Source organism: Cetorhinus maximus, unplaced genomic scaffold, assembly GCF_964194155.1.
Source record: "Cetorhinus maximus unplaced genomic scaffold, sCetMax3.hap1.1 HAP1_SCAFFOLD_853, whole genome shotgun sequence".
Lineage (NCBI taxonomy): Eukaryota > Metazoa > Chordata > Chondrichthyes > Lamniformes > Cetorhinidae > Cetorhinus > Cetorhinus maximus.
The window spans coordinates 112,337-133,880 of record NW_027596795.1 but is presented as its reverse complement, the minus strand read 5'-3'; the positions used below and the strand labels follow the sequence as shown (position 1 = coordinate 133,880).

General features: G+C 52.4%; 1 non-coding gene across 1 annotated transcript; it reads right to left on the bottom strand.

Annotated features, from left to right (window-relative positions):
- Positions 1-5,005: 5,005 nt before the first annotated feature.
- On the bottom strand, positions 5,006-5,193 carry LOC144674897 (U2 spliceosomal RNA). The gene has a single exon (XR_013574680.1). It is a non-coding gene; the product is annotated as a U2 spliceosomal RNA (small nuclear RNA).
- Between the last annotated feature and the right edge of the window lie 16,351 nt (positions 5,194-21,544).

Genomic DNA, 21,544 nt, shown 5'->3' with positions numbered 1-21,544 from the left:
CTGGAAGACCAACAAGTTTCGGGCAGACCAAAGCGCGTCTTTCACCGAGTTGATGATCCTCCAGCTGCAGTTGATGTTTGTCTCGGTGTGTGTCCCTGGGAACAGCCCGTAGAGCACAGAGTCCTGTGTCACAGAACTGCTCGGGATGAACCTCGACAGCAACCACTGCATCTCTCTCCAGACTTTCTTTGCAAAGGCACAATCCACAAGGAGGTGAACAACGGTCTCTTCCCCACCACAGCCACCTCGAGGGCATCGTGCAGAGGGGGTGAGACTCCTGGCGTGTAGGAAGGATCTGACGGGGAGGGCCTTTCTCACCACCAGCCAAGCTACGTCTTGGTGCTTGTTGGAAAGTTCTGGCGATGAGGCATTCTGCCAAATGACTTTGACAGTCTGCTCGGGGAACCATCCCACAGGGTCCACCCTCTCCTTATCCCTCAGGGCCTCTAGGACGTTACGTGCTGACCACTGCCTGATGGACTTGTGGTCAAAGGTGTTTTTCTGCATAAATTTTTCCACCAGGGACAGGTGGTACGGCACGGTCCAACTACTTGGAGCGTTCCGCGGCAGCGTGGCCAGACCCATCCTTCGCAACACCGGGGACAGGTAGAACCTCAGCACGTAGTGACACTTGGTGTTTGCGTACTGAGGGTCTACGCACCGCTTGATGCAGCCGCACACAAAGGTGGCCATCAGTATGAGGGCGATGTTGGGCACGTTTTTTCCCCCTTTATCTAGAGGCTTGTACATCGCGTCCCTGCAGACACGATCCATTTTCGACCTCCAGATAAAGCGGAAGATGGCTCGAGTGATCGCCATCGCGCAGGAGTGTGGAATGGGCCAGACCTGCGCCACGTACAGCAACAGCGAGAGTACCTCACACCTGATGACCAGGTTCTTACCCGCAATGGAGAGGGAGCGTCGCTCCCACATGCCCAGTTTCCTTTTCACCATAGCCACTCGCTCCTTCCAGTTTCTAACGCATGCCCCGGTCCCTCCGAACCATATCCCCAGCACCTTCAGGCCGTCAGCCCTGACAGTGAAGGGGACAAAGGATCGGTCAGCCCACTTCCCAAAGAACATGGCCTCGCTCTTCCCACGATTTACCTTGGCTCCCGAGGCCAGTTCGAACTGGTCGCAGACGTGCATCAGTCTGCGCACCGACAGCGGATCCGAGCAGAAGACGGCGACGTCGTCCATGTACAGGGAGGCTTTTACCTGAGTGCCTCCACTGCCTGGGATCGTCACTCCTCTTATGCCCGGATCCTTCCTGATGGACTCGGCAAAGGGTTCTATGCAGCACACAAAAAGGACAGGCGAGAGAGGGCAGCCCTGCCTGACTCCAGATTTAATCGGAAAGCTATCTGTTTCCCACCCATTGATTGAGACTGCGCTACTGATGTTAGTGTAGAGCAGTTGGATCCAATTTCGAATTCCCTCCCCAAAGCCCATTTTGGAGAGCACATCCCCCATGTAGGTGTGCGATATTCTGTCAAAGGCCTTCTCCTGATCCAAGCTGATGAGGCAGGTATCCACACCCCTGTCCTGTACATAGGCAATCGTATCCCTGAGCAGCGCCAGGCTGTCAGAGATCTTCCTGCCTGGCACAGAGCAGGTCTGGTCAGGGTGAATCACCAATTCCAGAGCGGATTTGACCCGGTTGGCGATGACCTTGGACAGAATCTTATAGTCCATATTCAACAGTGAAATGGGTCGCCAATTTCTAATTTCCTCCCTTTCCCCCTTGTGCTTGTAGATGAGGGTGATGATGCCTTTCCTCATGGATTCTGACATGCTGCCGGCCAGGAGCATACTCTCGTACACTTCTAGCAGGTCTGGGCCGATCAAGTCCCACAGAGCCGAATACAACTCCGCCGGCAGGCCGTCGCTTCCGGGGGTTTTACTCTTCTCGAAGGACTCGAGGGCCTTAGTCAGTTCGTCAGGAGTTAGCGGTTTGTCTAGGCTCTCCCGCGTACTGTGGTCTAGGACCTCCGTGATAGAGGACAGGAAGGACTGGGAGGCCGTGCTGTCCGTGGGCTTCACGTCATACAGTCCGGCATAAAAGGATTTGCTGATCCTCAGAATGTCGGACCGTGATGACTTTACTGAGCCGTCTTCTTCCTTCAGGCTGCTGATCACAGAGCGCTCTCTGTGTACCTTTTGGAAGAAGAAACGTGAGCACGTCTCATCCTGCTCCACGGAGCGGACTCTGGAACGGAAGATGATCTTGGAGGCCTCCGAGGCAAAGTGCGAGGCTTGCTGGCCCTTCACCTCTTGGAGCTCCTCCTTGACATCGACCCCCATCGACTGCAGCCGGAGCAGATTCTGCATCTTTTCCTGGAGTCGGGACATTTCCCTCTGTTCCTTTCTAGCTTTCTGGGTGCCTTTGAGGATGAAAAACCTCTTGATGCTTCCCTTGATCACTTCCCACCAGTGTGTCAGGGACTCAAAGAGGGGTTTCACGGTTCTCCAACCTTTGTAATCCCTCTTGAGCTCCTCAATGTTCTCTGGGGTCAGCAGTTGCACATTTAGCTTCCATGCCCCCCTGCCCACCCTCAGGTCTTCCTCCAAGTGGCAGTCCGCCAGTAGGAGGCAGTGGTCAGAGAAGAACACCGGCTTGACCTCGGTGGATCTGACTGTGAATGCACGGGACACAAACAGGAAGTCTATCCTGGAACGAATGGACCCGTCTGGCCGCGACCAGGTGTATCTACGCTGCGCTCCGTCTGCAGGGTTGCTGAAGACGTCGTGCAGCTTGGCGTCCTTAACTGTTTCCATCAGGGATCTGGACGTAGCGTCCAATCTGCTTCCGGCCCTGCCGGATCGTCCAGCCGCATCGATGATGCAGTTGAAGTCCCCGCCCAGAATGACCGGCCTGGAGGTCGCCAGCAGCAGTGGGAGCTGCTGAAAAACCTCCAGCCGCTCAGCCCTTTGTGCCGGGCCGTACACGTTAATTAACCGGAGTGGAGCGTTCTTGTACATTACGTCTGCTACCAGGAGTCGCCCGCCCACCACCTCCTTGACCTCGGAGACGGTGAAGTTGCCTCCCCGCAGCAGAATACCCAGGCCGGAGGAACGAGAGTCGTTTCCGCCCGACCAGATCGATGGCCCGTGGGACCACCATCGTGACCATTGCCTGTAGGAGCTGAGGTGCGGTATCGCACACTCCTGCAGAAACAACAGGTCAGCTTTGACCTTGGCTAGGTAGTCCAAGGTCGCAACACATCGCGTAGTAGATTTAATGCTACGCACATTTATGGATACAATCTTTAAACCCATATTAAAGCATTTATTCTCCTACCAAACCCACTGTCTCTGAGAGTCCCAGACCTTTAGTCTGCTCCTTCATACCCGTAGTGAGCTCAAATTCCTTCACTTTGGATGGGCTGAGGTAGATCTCCTTGGCCGTGTTCTGCTCCAGTGGCATCTGGAGGTTCACGTAGTGAGCGGATTTTGAGATGACCTTTGCTGGAGAAGCTTCTCCAAAACTCACCCCCTCTGGGGGGTTGCTGTTCCCGGCTTCCTGGAGCTGGGGTGCGATGATTGCCTCACTGCTCCCAGATTCCAGGGGCTGTGGTGCACTGGCCTCCTCAGGTTGCAGGCAAAGTTGGGGTGCGTTGGTCTCCTTGTTGTCTCCAATTTTCTGGAGCTCGGGTGTCTCGTCCTCCAACGCCCTGGAGCTTTGCCGCCTCTTCTGTCGGTGCCGCTCTGGCACTTCCTCATCCGAAGAGCTGCTGCCCTTGTCATCCGTGTCGGATGGGAGACGCCTCTTGCCGCTTCTCTGGGAAACGCCTTTGCTTCTTCTTCGCTCCCTCTTACTTTTCTTGTTCTTCACCGTCCGCCACTCCCCCTGCTGCTTTTCCACTGCTGCCTCCTCCTCCATTGATTCGCTGTCCTGAGGACTGGAAGGTTCAGGGGGTGGTGCTGTTGATTGGCTCTCTGTTGCCTCAATCTCTTTCTCCACCTTGTCTCTCTCTGTGTCCTCCTTTGTCCCGTTGAGCTCCCTGGGGGCCTTGGTGGTTGGAGTGACACGGAACATTTCTTCTGCTTCCCCGTGGTCGGCTTTGGCTGCCTGTGCGTAAGTACGGCAGCGTTTGGGGCAGGTCCTGTAGAGGTGACTTGCCTCGCCACACAGGTTGCAGCACTTGGCCTGTTTGCAGTCTTTTGTCTGGTGCCCTTCCTGTTTGCAGATCTTGCAGAGGGAGGCGCTGCAGTTGGCCGCCACATGACCAGCCTTGCCGCATGAGCGGCAATGCTTGGGTTGCCCAGCGTAGACCAGGTAGCCACGGTTTCCCCCGATTGCGAAACTGGAAGGAGGGTGGAAAATGGCTCCCTTACCATCGGTCTTTAGCGTGACCTTAAACAGGCGTTTGCCTGTCCAGATCCCCAAGTCGTCTCGAATCTCAGTGCCGCTCCCCACCTTATCGAAGTACCTGGTGAGGAAGGTGACCACGTCGGCGACAGGGACGAAGGGGTTGTACACATGCACCATCACCTCACGTTCCCGTTGCAACGGCAGAGAAAAGTGCGGCTCCGCCGTCAGGATCTTCATCTCCGGCAGGTCTCTCTTCTCCTCGAACACCCTCAGGGGCCGGACGCAGTCTGCCACTTGCTTGAACGTGACGTCAAAATAACCACCTTTGCGGGAGTCGTGCAGGGTGAAGATCTCCGTAGCTTGGAAGCCGCACGCCTTCAACAGGATCCTCCTGGTGAAGAAGCCCCGATCCATAGGTGATCCTCCTTCGTCGCTGTGGTTCACCGTGACTCGGACGGTGATAGGTAACCCACGGTATGAATTCGGATTGCGATTGGTTATCGCCCTTCCATCCCGACCTTGCCACGGCAGGACCATGGTGTCGCTCCTGCAACACTTGATCTTAGCCAAAAGGCCGAGAAGCGATGAGAAAGAAAGAAAGTTGTGTTTTGAAAGATGTGCATGTTGAAAAGTAAAGAAAGCAGATGTTTGTAAGAAATCTATTTTTAGCATTGAAAATCCCCTGGAAAGGGGTGGTGCACCACTCCCAGAAATACTGCAATACCGGGTCGATGCGTGGAGTGGACGGAGCAAGCCCCTATTCCATCTCCCTGCTCCAAAAATCAATTTAATATATGGTCCCCAGATAAGGGACGTATCAGATATTAAACTGATAAGAACAGATTTTTTTTTTTTTTTTTTTTTTTTTGTAAAAATATACTTTATTCATAAAATATCTTCAATCACATTCCACACCATTTCAAAAACAACCTTACAAGGGTACAATCCAGGGTTAAACTTTTACAAAATGTATCACCAGGTGCATTAGTACAAACAATATTACAATCATTTACAGCCTTTCATTTTGATCTGTACAGCCCGAGGGGCTCTAAACAGTTCCCAGTCTCTCGGTGCGCTGTGGTAGAAAGGTCTTAGACAGCGACCCTTCCCCATTGCGCCTTTGCGGCAGCTGCCCCAAGCTTTAGTGCGTCCCTCAGCACGTAGTCCTGGACTTTGGATTGTGCCAGTCCGCAACAATCGGTCGGGGACAACTCTTTGTGCTGGAAGACCAACAAGTTTCGGGCAGACCAAAGCGCCTCTTTCACCGAGTTGATGATCCTCCAGCTGCAGTCGATGTTTGTCTCGGTGTGTGTCCCTGGGAACAGCCCGTAGAGCACAGAGTCCTGTGTCACAGAACTGCTCGGGATGAACCTCGACAGCAACCACTGCATCTCTCTCCAGACTTTCTTTGCAAAGGCACAATCCACAAGGAGGTGGACAACGGTCTCTTCCCCACCACAGCCACCTCGAGGGCATCGTGCAGAGGGGGTGAGACTCCTGGCGTGTAGGAAGGATCTGACGGGGAGGGCCTTTCTCACCACCAGCCAAGCTACGTCTTGGTGCTTGTTGGAAAGTTCTGGCGATGAGGCATTCTGCCAAATGACTTTGACAGTCTGCTCGGGGAACCATCCCACAGGGTCCACCCTCTCCTTATCCCTCAGGGCCTCTAGGACGTTACGTGCTGACCACTGCCTGATGGACTTGTGGTCAAAGGTGTTTTTCTGCATAAATTTTTCCACCAGGGACAGGTGGTACGGCACGGTCCAACTACTTGGAGCGTTCCGCGGCAGCGTGGCCAGACCCATCCTTCGCAACACCGGGGACAGGTAGAACCTCAGCACGTAGTGACACTTGGTGTTTGCGTACTGAGGGTCTACGCACCGCTTGATGCAGCCACACACAAAGGTGGCCATCAGTATGAGGGCGATGTTGGGCACGTTTTTTCCCCCTTTATCTAGAGGCTTGTACATCGCGTCCCTGCAGACACGATCCATTTTCGACCTCCAGATAAAGCGGAAGATGGCTCGAGTGATCGCCATCGCGCAGGAGTGTGGAATGGGCCAGACCTGCGCCACGTACAGCAACAGCGAGAGTACCTCACACCTGATGACCAGGTTCTTACCCGCAATGGAGAGGGAGCGTCGCTCCCACATGCCCAGTTTCCTTTTCACCATAGCCACTCGCTCCTTCCAGTTTCTAACGCATGCCCCGGTCCCTCCGAACCATATCCCCAGCACCTTCAGGCCGTCAGCCCTGACAGTGAAGGGGACAAAGGATCGGTCAGCCCACTTCCCAAAGAACATGGCCTCGCTCTTCCCACGATTTACCTTGGCTCCCGAGGCCAGTTCGAACTGGTCGCAGACGTGCATCAGTCTGCGCACCGACAGCGGATCCGAGCAGAAGACGGCGACGTCGTCCATGTACAGGGAGGCTTTTACCTGAGTGCCTCCACTGCCTGGGATCGTCACTCCTCTTATGCCCGGATCCTTCCTGATGGACTCGGCAAAGGGTTCTATGCAGCACACAAAAAGGACAGGCGAGAGAGGGCAGCCCTGCCTGACTCCAGATTTAATCGGAAAGCTATCTGTTTCCCACCCATTGATTGAGACTGCGCTACTGATGTTAGTGTAGAGCAGTTGGATCCAATTTCGAATTCCCTCCCCAAACCCCATTTTGGAGAGCACATCCCCCATGTAGGTGTGCGATATTCTGTCAAAGGCCTTCTCCTGATCCAAGCTGATGAGGCAGGTATCCACACCCCTGTCCTGTACATAGGCAATCGTATCCCCGAGCAGCGCCAGGCTGTCAGAGATCTTCCTGCCTGGCACAGAGCAGGTCTGGTCAGGGTGAATCACCAATTCCAGAGCGGATTTGACCCGGTTGGCGATGACCTTGGACAGAATCTTATAGTCCACATTCAACAGTGAAATGGGTCGCCAATTTCTAATTTCCTCCCTTTCCCCCTTGTGCTTGTAGATGAGGGTGATGATGCCTTTCCTCATGGATTCTGACATGCTGCCGGCCAGGAGCATACTCTCGTACACTTCTAGCAGGTCTGGGCCGATCAAGTCCCACAGAGCCGAATACAACTCCGCCGGCAGGCCGTCGCTTCCGGGGGTTTTACTCTTCTCGAAGGACTCGAGGGCCTTAGTCAGTTCGTCAGGAGTTAGCGGTTTGTCTAGGCTCTCCCGCGTACTGTGGTCTAGGACCTCCGTGATAGAGGACAGGAAGGACTGGGAGGCCGTGCTGTCCGTGGGCTTCACGTCATACAGTCCGGCATAAAAGGATTTGCTGATCCTCAGAATGTCGGACCGTGATGACTTTACTGAGCCGTCTTCTTCCTTCAGGCTGCTGATCACAGAGCGCTCTCTGTGTACCTTTTGGAAGAAGAAACGTGAGCACGTCTCATCCTGCTCCACGGAGCGGACTCTGGAACGGAAGATGATCTTGGAGGCCTCCGAGGCAAAGTGCGAGGCTTGCTGGCCCTTCACCTCTTGGAGCTCCTCCTTGACATCGACCCCCATCGACTGCAGCCGGAGCAGATTCTGCATCTTTTCCTGGAGTCGGGACATTTCCCTCTGTTCCTTTCTAGCTTTCTGGGTGCCTTTGAGGATGAAAAACCTCTTGATGCTTCCCTTGATCACTTCCCACCAGTGTGTCAGGGACTCAAAGAGGGGTTTCACGGTTCTCCAACCTTTGTAATCCCTCTTGAGCTCCTCAATGTTCTCTGGGGTCAGCAGTTGCACATTTAGCTTCCATGCCCCCCTGCCCACCCTCAGGTCTTCCTCCAAGTGGCAGTCCGCCAGTAGGAGGCAGTGGTCAGAGAAGAACACCGGCTTGACCTCGGTGGATCTGACTGTGAATGCACGGGACACAAACAGGAAGTCTATCCTGGAACGAATGGACCCGTCTGGCCGCGACCAGGTGTATCTACGCTGCGCTCCGTCTGCAGGGTTGCTGAAGACGTCGTGCAGCTTGGCATCCTTAACTGTTTCCATCAGGGATCTGGACGTAGCGTCCAATCTGCTTCCGGCCCTGCCGGATCGTCCAGCCGCATCGATGATGCAGTTGAAGTCCCCGCCCAGAATGACCGGCCTGGAGGTCGCCAGCAGCAGTGGGAGCTGCTGAAAAACCTCCAGCCGCTCAGCCCTTTGTGCCGGGCCGTACACGTTAATTAACCGGAGTGGAGCGTTCTTGTACATTACGTCTGCTACCAGGAGTCGCCCGCCCACCACCTCCTTGACCTCGGAGACGGTGAAGTTGCCTCCCCGCAGCAGAATACCCAGGCCGGAGGAACGAGAGTCGTTTCCGCCCGACCAGATCGATGGCCCGTGGGACCACCATCGTGACCATTGCCTGTAGGAGCTGAGGTGCGGTATCGCACACTCCTGCAGAAACAACAGGTCAGCTTTGACCTTGGCTAGGTAGTCCAAGGTCGCAACACATCGCGTAGTAGATTTAATGCTACGCACATTTATGGATACAATCTTTAAACCCATATTAAAGCATTTATTCTCCTACCAAACCCACTGTCTCTGAGAGTCCCAGACCTTTAGTCTGCTCCTTCATACCCGTAGTGAGCTCAAATTCCTTCACTTTGGATGGGCTGAGGTAGATCTCCTTGGCCGTGTTCTGCTCCAGTGGCATCTGGAGGTTCACGTAGTGAGCGGATTTTGAGATGACCTTTGCTGGAGAAGCTTCTCCAAAACTCACCCCCTCTGGGGGGTTGCTGTTCCCGGCTTCCTGGAGCTGGGGTGCGATGATTGCCTCACTGCTCCCAGATTCCAGGGGCTGTGGTGCACTGGCCTCCTCAGGTTGCAGGCAAAGTTGGGGTGCGTTGGTCTCCTTGTTGTCTCCAATTTTCTGGAGCTCGGGTGTCTCGTCCTCCAACGCCCTGGAGCTTTGCCGCCTCTTCTGTCGGTGCCGCTCTGGCACTTCCTCATCCGAAGAGCTGCTGCCCTTGTCATCCGTGTCGGATGGGAGACGCCTCTTGCCGCTTCTCTGGGAAACGCCTTTGCTTCTTCTTCGCTCCCTCTTACTTTTCTTGTTCTTCACCGTCCGCCACTCCCCCTGCTGCTTTTCCACTGCTGCCTCCTCCTCCATTGATTCGCTGTCCTGAGGACTGGAAGGTTCAGGGGGTGGTGCTGTTGATTGGCTCTCTGTTGCCTCAATCTCTTTCTCCACCTTGTCTCTCTCTGTGTCCTCCTTTGTCCCGTTGAGCTCCCTGGGGGCCTTGGTGGTTGGAGTGACACGGAACATTTCTTCTGCTTCCCCGTGGTCGGCTTTGGCTGCCTGTGCGTAAGTACGGCAGCGTTTGGGGCAGGTCCTGTAGAGGTGACTTGCCTCGCCACACAGGTTGCAGCACTTGGCCTGTTTGCAGTCTTTTGTCTGGTGCCCTTCCTGTTTGCAGATCTTGCAGAGGGAGGCGCTGCAGTTGGCCGCCACATGACCAGCCTTGCCGCATGAGCGACAATGCTTGGGTTGCCCAGCGTAGACCAGGTAGCCACGGTTTCCCCCGATAGCGAAACTGGAAGGAGGGTGGAAAATGGCTCCCTTACCATCGGTCTTTAGCGTGACCTTAAACAGGCGTTTGCCTGTCCAGATCCCCAAGTCGTCTCGAATCTCGGTGCCGCTCCCCACCTTATCGAAGTACCTGGTGAGGAAGGTGACCACGTCGGCGACAGGGACGAAGGGGTTGTACACATGCACCATCACCTCACGTTCCCGTTGCAACGGCAGAGAAAAGTGCGGCTCCGCCGTCAGGATCTTCATCTCCGGCAGGTCTCTCTTCTCCTCGAACACCCTCAGGAGCCGGACGCAGTCTGCCACTTGCTTGAACGTGACGTCGAAATAACCACCTTTGCGGGAGTCGTGCAGGGTGAAGATCTCCGTAGCTTGGAAGCCGCACGCCTTCAACAGGATCCTCCTGGTGAAGAAGCCCCGATCCATAGGTGATCCTCCTTCGTCGCTGTGGTTCACCGTGACTCGGACGGTGATAGGTAACCCACGGTATGAGTTCGGATTGCGATTGGTTATCGCCCTTCCAACCCGACCTTGCCATGGCAGGACCATGGTGTCGCCCCTGCAACACTTGATCTTAGCCAAGAGGCCGAGAAGCGATGGCACAAATACCCTGGACTTTCCCGAGTGCCATATGCCTTCCCTCCTTTAAAGCAGACTGACAGCGTTCAAAGGCTTATATATATATAAGTACTGATGCTTTTACTGTTGGCATATTTCTCCTGGGATTTCTAATTGGAACAGAAGGTTAATTTACAGAAGTTGCCTTTGTTCTGTCTTTTTCAGTGAGACTGCATCAGAGTTATGTAGATCGCCAGTATTCCACCAATCAGGTGGGAGAGGGTTGTGCCTATCCACATGGACGTCACTGTCAGAGGCTGCTGTGGGAGAAGCTTTTGAAAGCAGTTGCGTGTCTTGCAGGGAGTGAGTGACAATGCAGCAACCAACTGTGCAGAGCTGCACACATCGAATCCTAAACAAAATAAAAACAGAATTACCTGGAAAAACTCAGCAAGTCTGGCAGCATCGGTGGAGAAGAAATCAGTCAACGTTTCGAGCCCTCATGGCCCTTCGGCAGAACTGCAGCATAGTTTCAACAAGGGAGAAATATAAATTGGTTTAAGGTGGGTGGGGTGGGGGGGGAAGAGACACATTGAGGGTGTGGTGTGAGCAGATAATCAAAAGATGTCAGAGACAAAAGGGTCAAAGAGGTGTTGAAGGTGGTGGTCTTTGTCTGAGAAAAGTGCTAATTAAGAATGGAAAACAGGATATTTAAAGTACAGCTCTAGTGGGGGTGGGGTGGAAAGACTAAAGGTTTTAGTTTTAGATTTAAAAATAATGGAAATAGGTGGGGAAAGAAGAATCTATATAAATTATTGAAAAAAAAGCGGGTGGGGGGGAAAAGAAACGGGGTGGGGATGGGGGGAGGGGGAGTTTAAGATCTAAAGTTGTTGAATTCAATATTCAGCCCAGAGGGCTGTAAAGTGCCTAGTCGGAAGATGAGGTGCTGCTCCTCCAGTTTGCGTTGGGCTTCACTGGAACAATGCAGCAAGCCAAGGACAGACATGTTGGCAAGAGAACAGGGTGGAGTGTTAAAATGGCAAGCGACAGGGAGGTTTGGGTCTTTCTTGCGGACAGACCGCAGGTGTTCCGCAGAACGGTCGCCCAGTTTGCGTTTGGTCTCTCCAATGTAGAGGAGACCGCATTGGGAGCAACGAATGCAGTAGACTAAGTTAGGGGAAATGCAAGTGAAATGCTGCTTCACTTGAAAGGAGTGTTTGGGCCCTTGGACGGTGAGGAGAGAGGAAGTGAAGGGGCAGGTGTTGCATCTTCTGCGTGGGCATGGCGAGGTGCCATAAGTGGGGGTTGAGGAGTAGGGGGTGATGGAGGAGTGGACCAGGGTGTCCCGGAGGGAACGATCCCTACGGAATGCCGTCAAGGGGGGTGAAGGGAAGATGTGTTTGGTGGTGGCATCATGCTGGAGTTGGCGGAAATGGCGGAGGATGATCCTTTGAATGCGGAGGCTGGTGGGGTGATAAGTGAGGACAAGGGGGACCCTATCATGTTTCTGGGAAGGAGGAGAAGGCGTGAGGGAGGATGCGCGGGATATGGGCCGGACACGGTTGAGGGCCCTGTCAACGACCGTGGATGGAAAACCTCGGTTAAGGAAGAAGGAGGACATGTCAGAGGAGCTGTTTTTGAAGGTAGCGTCATCAGAACAGATGCGACGGAGGCGAAGGAACTGAGAGAATGGGATGGAGTCTTTACAGGAAGCGGGGTGTGAGGAGCTGTAGTCGAGGTAGCTGTGGGAGTCGGTAGGCTTGTAATGGATATTGGTGGACAGTCTATCATCAGAAATTGAGACAGAGAGGTCAAGGAAGGGAAGAGAAGTGTCAGAGATGGACCATGTGAAGATGATGGAGGGGTGGAGATTGGAAGCAAAATTAATAAATTTTTCCAGGTCCCGACGAGAGCATGAAGCAGCACCGAAGTAATCATCGATGTACCGGAGAAAGAGTTGTGGGAGGGGGCCGGAGTAGGACTGGAACAAGGAATGTTCCACATACCCCATCAAGAGACAGGCATAGCTGGGGCCCATGCGGGTACCCATAGCCACACCTTTTATTTGGAGGAAGTGAGAGGAGTTAAAGGAGAAATTGTTCAGTGTGAGAACAAGTTCAGCCAGACGGAGGAGAGTAGTGGTGGATGGGGATTGTTGGGGCCTCTGTTCAAGGAAGAAGCTAAGGGCCCTCAGACCATCCTGGTGGGGGATGGAGGTGTAGAGGGATTGGACATCCATGGTGAAGAGGAAGCGGTTGGGGCCAGGGAACTGGAAATTGTTGATGTGACGTAAGGTGTCAGAGGAATCACGGATGTAGGTGGGAAGGGACTGGACAAGGGGAGAGAGAAGGGAGTCAAGATAACGAGAAATGAGTTCCGTGGGGCAGGAACAGGCTGACACGATCGGTCTGCCAGGACAGTTCTGTTTGTGGATTTTGGGTAGGAGGTAGAAGCGGGCCGTCCGAGGTTGGGCGACTATCAAGTTGGAAGCTGTGGGAGGAAGATCTCCTGAGGAGATGAGGTCAGTGACAGTCCTGGAAACAATGGCTTGATGTTCTGTGGTGGGGTCATGGTCCAGGGAGAGGTAGGAGGAAACGTCTGCGAGTTGACGCTCAGCCTCCGCGAGGTAGAGGTCAATGCGCCAGACAACAACAGTACCACCCTTGTCAGCGGGTTTGATGACAATGTTGGGGTTGGACCTGAGAGAACGGAGTGCAGTGAGTTCAGAGAGAGACAGATTAGAATGGGTGAGAGGAGCAGAGAAATTGAGACGGCTAATGTCACGCCGACAGTTCTCAATGAAAAGATCAAGAGAAGGCAAAAATCCAGAGGGAGGGGTCCAAGTGGAGGGAGAACATCGAATCCTAGATTGGTTAGAGCACTAAAGGAGACCATTCGGCCTGTCGTGTCTGTGCTAGCTCTCTGCAAGAGCAACTCCCCTAGTGCCACTCACCTGCCTTTTCCCCGTAGCCCTGCAAATATTTTCTCTTCAGATAATTAATTATCCGATTCTCTTTTGAAAGCCACTCTTGAAAGTGCCCCCAGCACACTCTCAGGCAGTGCATTGCAGATTCTAACCACTCGCTGCGCAAGAAGGTTTCTCCTCATGTCGCCTTGGTTCTTTTGCCATTCACCTTAAATGGGGGTCCTCCATGTTGTGTTTTCCACCTGACACAAACACACCGACGACACAAAGAGGATTGCGAACTCAATTCTTTGATTTGAAGAGATGAAATATATACAACAATATCTGGGTCTCTAGGACAGCTCCTATCATCGGCCCGAGAATTATACATGAGCATATACGTCACACCCTGCCTGGCGCTGCACAGCAATTTTAGATACGCTCCTTAAAGGTATACCACAACAACTCCAGGCTGTACCATTAAATAATAAGAACTATTTACATTACCACAAATTGCTCTTCTGTCTTTGAACCTACAATTGTACAAAGTGATCACCTTATGAGTCTCTGGAACGGAATGGTGCTTCGTTGATACTGTGAAGTTGGTTTGATATTGCTGTACGTTCTCACAATTCTGGTTGTCTGTAGGAGTGCTGCGCTGGGATCGTGTCTTAGATCGCGTTCTGCTTGCGATGGGGTTACTTGGTGTTTCTTGTTCTGGTACTTCCCTGATTCGCCATCGGTTTCTTCACAATGGGTGCTCGTATTTGATATGATCATGGTTCTGGACATGCTGCTGATTTCGGCCGGATTTCATGTTCCATCGGTTGGGTGTTGTAGTCATACCTTTTGTCCAATGTTTAAGTTGGGTGATTCTTTGCTCATGTGCGTCCTTCACCTTCACCTTCAGCGAATGCATCACTTACTCCTGGATGCATCGACAAATGATGACTGGGAAGGGTTGTTCGCACTGTAATTCTGCTGGTGAAGGAGTGGTTGCACTGAGCGCTGTCGCTCTAAGGTGTAGCATTGTGACAGGCCGTCACAAGCCTTGTTTACTTTGCTGTCATTTCATAAGTAAGGACTTTACAGTATATACATTCCGCCATGCTATTGGACCTGGGACAGTGTGGTGATGCGGTAGTACGGTCAACTCCCCACTTTTCACACATCGGTGCGCAGACTGATCGACACCTGCGACCACTTCGAACCGGCCTCAGGTGCCAAGGGTAAATCGTGGCAAGAGCGAGGCCGTGTCCTCTGGGAACTGAACTAAGCTTTGTCCCTTTCACCAGCGGGTCAGACTGCCTGAAGCTACTGGGGATATGGTTCGGAGGGACCAGGGCATGCGTTAGAAACTGGAAGGAGCGAGTAGCTATGGTGAGAAAAGAACTGGGCATGTGGGAGCAAAGCTCCCTCTCCATTGCGGGTAAGAACCTGCTCATCAGGTGTGAGGCACTCTCGGTGTTGTTGTACGTGGCGCAGGTCTGGCTCATTCCTCACTCCTGCGCTGTGGCGATCACGCCAGCCATCTTCCGCTTTATCTGAAGGTCCAAAGTGGATCCTGTTTGCAGGGACATGATGTAAAAAAACTCTGGATGAAGGGGGAAAAAACATGCCCAACATCACCCTCATCCTGATGGCCACCTTTGTGTATGGCAGTATCAAGCTGTGTGTAGACCCAAACACCAAGCGTCACTACGTGCTGAGGTTCTACCTGTCCCTGGTGTTGCGAAGGATGGGTCTGGCCACCCTGCCGCGGAACGCTCCAAGTGCCGTATCACCTGCCCCGTGTGGAAAAACTTATGCAGAGAAACACCTTTGTCCGCAAGTCCATCAGGCAGTGGTTAGCACGTATCACCCTAGAGGCCCTGCGGGAAAAGGAGATGGTGGATTCCGGCGGACGGTTCGCCGAACAGACCGTCAGGGTCATTTGGCAGAATGCCTCATCACCAGAACTCTGAAGAGAGTGGCCGTGGTTCTTGTCGAGGTGCATCCCGAGCAGTTCCGTGACACAGGTATGGACTCTGTGCTCCAGGGGCTGTTCCCAGGGACACACGCCGAGACAAACATCAACTACCGCCGGAGGATCCACTCGGTGAAAGACACTCTTTGGCTGTCCGAAACTTGTTGGTCTTCCATTGCAAAGAGTTGGCACATTCCAAGGTCCAGGACTACGTGCTGAGGGACGCACTAAAGTTTGGGGCAAAGGCGTAATGGAGAAAGGTCGCTGTCTACGGTTGCGCTAGATGTGTCGTGTAACTGGCAGGTAATGGAAAATTTCGAGAAACACTCAGTCACAAGGGAGAACACGTGACAGGCATGAGAGACAATCCATGAGTCTTTGTAGCTGAGTTTCCGTGTGAGCAACTAGCTCACAGCGCAGAGGAGTTCTTCGATCGAGGCCTGCTGTATTTTTGTCTTTGCTTTCAGCTTGAGCAGTCAAAGAACAAAGAAGAAAAAAAAGTACAGCACAGGAACAGGCACTTCGGCCCTCCAAGCCTGCGCCGATCGGTCTGTGGAGCTTGCCAGCTGACCAGGTATGCAGCTAAAGTCCTTCCACATCTACAGGGAAGGCAAAGTCAGCAGCGTTTCTCCCAGAGTGTAGAGAGTCCTTGGAACTCTCTTCCTCGAAAGGTGGTGGAAACAGAGTCTTTGAATATTTTCAAGACAGAGCTGGATAGACTAACAAGGCGGGGTTGGAAGGTTATCGCTGGTAGGCAGGAATGTGGGGTTGAGGTTACAATCGGATCAGCCATGATCTTCTGAGTAGTGGAGCAGGCTCTTGGGGCCCAGTGGCCTACTCCTGCTCCTAAGTTGTATGTTCATACATGTAGGGGCATTACTTTTTACTGATTCCAGTGCTTCTCCTGCACTGAACCTGGAGAGTACTACGTCAGCTGCTGTTGAGTTGTTTCCTGATGCCCTGCTTTCTTTTGTACGAGCTGTCTAGCATCCTCGTTTATGGGCTTCCTTTGCTTGGCGTTGGGCCTTCTTTTGGGCTGACTGTTGGTCTATTTCCTTTACGGGATGTCAGCATGACATCACCAGAAGGGAAATGTGTCATGTTATGAAGTCACAGTAAATAAGTCCAATGCATTATATCATTATAATAACACAAGATGATGATCAGCAGTGAGAAGGCAGGTGGCAGCAAGGATAAGTACAGGTACGACACAGCGAACAGCCTTAGATCCTGTTAAAATGTTGAAAATGTTTCTCCCCTTCTCGAAGATTATTTCCTTCAAAATTTTAGAAATCTTTCAGCTTCAACCAGAAGTCACACACAAGCCAAACAACAAAACCACCTGCGTGCACAGCACAGCACACCATCTGCCAGCCTGCAATGATGTCGGCTCTCTTTTAATCACCTTTTCCCCTCCAATCAGTCCTATTCAGCAGGCAAGCAAAGGAGCGCAGAAAATACATCTGCACGGCTGTTTCTAACTTCTAGAAAGGGAACAGCCTTATCCTAGGAAAGTGAAAAATATCTATACTGTCACAAAGTGATGAACTTGAACTGCAAAACACCACGCTTACCTGAGCTTGTGTCACAGTTTTTGCTGTCTATCTCAGCCAGTATTCTCAGTCGTCCATCCTGGCTTCTTGCTCTCTCTGCAGCTTTCAGATGCCTCCCCTTGGCCGGCCTCAGTGCTCAGTGATAGATCAGCGCTCGGTATTATTTCTGTCCTCAGTGGTAACTGCTAGGGGAGAAAGGCTTGACTTTTTCAATCACCTTTTACCTCAGTAAAATCCAAGTAGAACCTAAAGTGGCAATGCTTCTCTCTCTCAGCACCCAACATGTCTTGCCTTTTCTTCAGGTTGGATTTGAGGAAGCACTACAGTTGCTGCCTGGCTGCCATTTCAAGTACAGAGACAAGGGGCAGCCCCATGACCCCTCCCCCGACTCCTGCACAATATGCAAATGTAGCACATTGTCTGAGTGCAATTTGGGAGCTGAAGACGGTTTCACAGTGGGATACAAGATATGAGGAGAGGTTTCCTCACAGACACACCGCCACATAAGCCCCTTTAAATTTGCGCGGCTGTGCAAAAAGTTTAATGGGCCCGCACACTTAAACAAATCGGTCACGCACTGTAATGACTCGCCTCATTCAGTTCAACAGAAATTAGGATCATGTTTTTAACCTGTGCCCTAGTTTTAAAATATTTTGTGTTCCATATTTACTTTCTCAATTTGTTATTAATTTACTTTACATTGCTTTATATTCTATTTTGTCTTGGACATGCATCACGGTTCGTTCAATCTCACTGGTTAAGAAAATTAAAATATTTAGTTTGATCAGGGTCTTACACTTGTCAAGAGGAGCCCTTTCAAATACTGGCCTGCTTTTGGAGGCCTGAAGTCACTGGAGCTGCACAAGTCAAGACGACTGAAGGCCTGATTCGCTGTGTAATATACGATGCAGCATCTTGTTGCACTAGCAGGCAGGAAGGAGTTTTCAGCAATGCAGTTTAAAGGCTTGATACACTAAGTACACGTTCATTTCAGGTTTGTCATTTCAGGACGCTGCGTGTTTTTTTGCTCTGTTTTCTGACTCTGAAATTCTAATTCAGACTGTGGAGAAGAGCTGTTGTTGCTGCTGTTGGTTTTCTTTGTAACTGTTGTCGTTTTTTTGTGGAAAAATATACCTTATCCATAAAATATCTGAAAGAACATTACAAAACATTTCAAAATGGCCATCGCAAAAAGTGCAATCATATTCCAGTTTTTCAAATAGATCATGTCGCACCCTGCGACGCTTCAATACGATCAATGAACATTACAGACATTTCAACATGCTGATTACAGGCAGTCAGACAGTGCAATAGTATTCAAGTTATCTACATAGATCATGTTGCACTCTGAGGTGCTTCAATACAATTGTGATAAATGTAATATTCACTGCATACATTCAATGTGAGTCTTTCAGGCCGAGGGGTCTATACCTTTCCCAGTCCCTCGGTGCACTATGGCTGAAAGGTCTTAGACAGCGACCGTTCCCCGCTGCGCATTTGTGGCGGCTGCCCCAAGCTTTAGTGCGTCCCTCAGCACGTAGTCCTCGGCCTTGGAATGTGCCAGCCAGTCTGCAACACTCTGCTGGGGACAACTCATTGCACTGGAAGACCAACAAGTTTCGGGCAGACCAAAGAGCGTCTTTCACCGAGTAGATGATCCTCCACCTGCTTGTCTCGATGTGCGTCCCTGTCCCTGGGATCAACACGTAGAGCACAGAGACCTGTGTCACAGAACTGCTTGGGATGAACCGCGACAAAAACCACGGCAACTCTCTGCAGACCTTCTTTGCAAACGCACATTCCACAAAGAGGTGAACAACGGTCTCGTCCCCACGACAGCCACCTCGAGGTCAACATGCAGAGAGGCTGAGACTTCAGGAAGGATCTGACGGGGAGGGCATTTCTCACCACCAGCCAAGCTACGTCTTGGTGCTTGTTGGAAAGTTCTGGAGACGAGGCATTCTGCCAAACGACTTTGACAGTCTGCTCGGGGAAACATCGCACAGGATCCACCATCTCCTTTCCCCGCAGGGCCTATAGTTTTCCACCAGGGACAGGTGGTACGGCACGGTCCAACTACTTGGAGCGTTCCGCGGCAGCGTGGCCACACCCATCCTTCGCTAAACCGGGGACAGGTAGAACCTCAGCACGTAGTGACACCTGGTGTTTGCGTACCGAGGGTCTACGCACAGCTTGATACAGCCGCACACAAAGGTGGCCATCAGTATGAGGGCGATGTTGGGCACGTTTATTCCCCCTTTATCTAGAGGCTTATACAGCGCGTCCCTGCGGACACGATCCATTTTCGACCTCCAGATAAAGCGGAAGATGGCTCGGGTGATCGCCATCGCGCAGCAGTCTGGAATGGGCCAGACCTGCGCCATGTACAGCAACAGCGAGAGTGCCTCACACCTGATGACCAGGTTCTTACCCGCAACGGAGAGGAAGCGTCGCTCCCAGATTCCCAGTTTCCTTTTCACCATAGACACTGGATCCTTCCAGTTTCTAACGCATACCCCGGTCCCTCTGAACCATATCCCCAGCACCTTCAGGCCGTCAGCACTGACGGTGAAGGGGACAAAGGATCGGTCAGCCCAGTTCCCAAAGAACATGGCCTCGCTCTTCCCACGATTTACCTTGGCTCCCGAGTCCAGTTCGAACTGGTCGCAGATGTGGATCAGTCTGCACACCGACAGCGGATCAGAACAGAAGACGGCGACATCGTCCATGTACAGGGAGGCTTTGATCTGAGTGCCTCCACTGCCTGGGATCGTAACTCCTCTAATGCCCGGATCCTTCCTGATGGACTCAGCAAAGAACAGGCGAGAGAGGACAGCCCTGCCTGACTCCAGATTTAATTGGAAAGCTATCTGATTCCCACCCATTGATTGAGACTGCGCTACTGATGTTAGTGTAGAGTAGGATCCAACTGGATCCAATTGCGAATTCCCTCCCCAAACCCCATTTTGAGAGCACATCCACCATGTAGGTGTGCGATATTCTGTCAAAGGCTTTCTCCTAATCCAGGCTGATGAGGCAGGTGTCCACACCCCTGTCCTGCACATAGGCAATCGTATCCCTGAGCAGCGCCAGGCTGTCAGAGATCTTCCTGCCCGGCACAGAGCAGGTCTGGTCAGGGTGAATCACCAATTCCAGAGCGGATTTGACCCGATTGGCGATGACCTTGGACAGAATCTTATAGTCCACATTCAACAGTGAAATGGGTCGCCAATTTCTAATTTCCTCCCTTTCTTCCTTGTGCTTGTAGATGAGGGTGATGATGCCTTTCCTCATGGATTCTGACATACTGCCGGCCAGGAGCATACTCTCGTACACTCCTAGCAGGTCTGGGCCGATCAAGTCCCACAGAGCCGAATACAACTCCACCGGCAAGCCGTCGCTTCTGGGGAGATTTACTCTTCTCGAAGGACTCAAGGGCCTAAGTCAGTTCGTCAGGAGTTCGCGGTTTGTCCAGCCTCTCCCGTGTACTGTCGCCTGAGACCTCCGTGATAGAGGACAAGGAGGACTGGGAGGCCGTGCTGTCCGTCGGCTTCACGTCATAAAATCCGGCATAAAAGGATTTGCTGATCCTCAAAATGTCGGACTGCGCTGACTTTACTGATCCGTCTTCTTCATTCAGGCTGCTGATCACAGAGCTCTCTCTCTGTTCCTTTTGGAAGAAGAAACGTGAGCACGTCTCATCCTGCTCCACGGAGCGGGCTCTGGAATGGAAGATGTTCTTGGAGGCAAAGGGCTAGGCTTGCTGGCTCTTCACCTCTTGGAGTTCTTCCTTGACATCGACCCCCACCGACTGCAGCCGCAGCAGATTCTGCATGTTTTTCTGGAGTCGGGACATTTCCCTCTCTTCCTTTCTAGCTTTCTGGATGCTTTTGAGGATGAAAAACCTCTTGGTGTTTCCCTTGATCGCTTCCCACCAGTGTGTCAGGGACTCAAAGAGGGGTTTCATGGTTCTCCAACCTTCATAAGCCCTCTTGAGCTCCTCAATGTTCTCTGGGGTCAGCAGTTGCACGAATAGCTTCCATGCCCCCCTGCCCACCCTCAGGTCCTTCTCCAAGTGGCAGTCCGCCAGTAGGAGGCAGTGGTCAGAGAAGAACAACGGCTTGACCTCGGTGGATCTGACTGTGAATGCACGGGACACAAACAGGAAGTCTATCCTGGAACGAATGGACCCGTCTGGCCGCGACCAGGTGTATCTACGCTGCGCTCCGTCTGCAGGGTTGCTGAAGACGTCGTGCAGCTTGGCATCCTTAACTGTTTCCATCAGGGATCTGGACGTAGCGTCCAATCTGCTGCCGGCCCTGCTGGATCGTCCAGCCGCATCGATGATGCAGTTGAAGTCACCGCCCAGAATGACCGGCCTGGAGGTCGCCAGCAGCAGTGGGAGCTGCTGAAAAACCTCCAGCCGCTCAGCTCCTTGTGACGGGCCATACACGTTAATTAACCGGAGTGGAGCGTTCTTGTACATTACGTCTGCTACGAGGAGTCGCCCGCCCACCACCTCCTTCACCTCGGAGACGGTGAAGTTGCCTCCCCGCAGCAGAATACCCAGGCCGGAGGAACGAGAGTCATTTCCGCCCGACCAGATCGATGGCCCATGGGACCACCACCGTGACCATTGCCTGTAGGAGCTGAACTGGATAACCTCACTTATCCACGTTAAACTCCATCTGCCAAATTTTGGCCCATTCACCTAACCTGTCCAT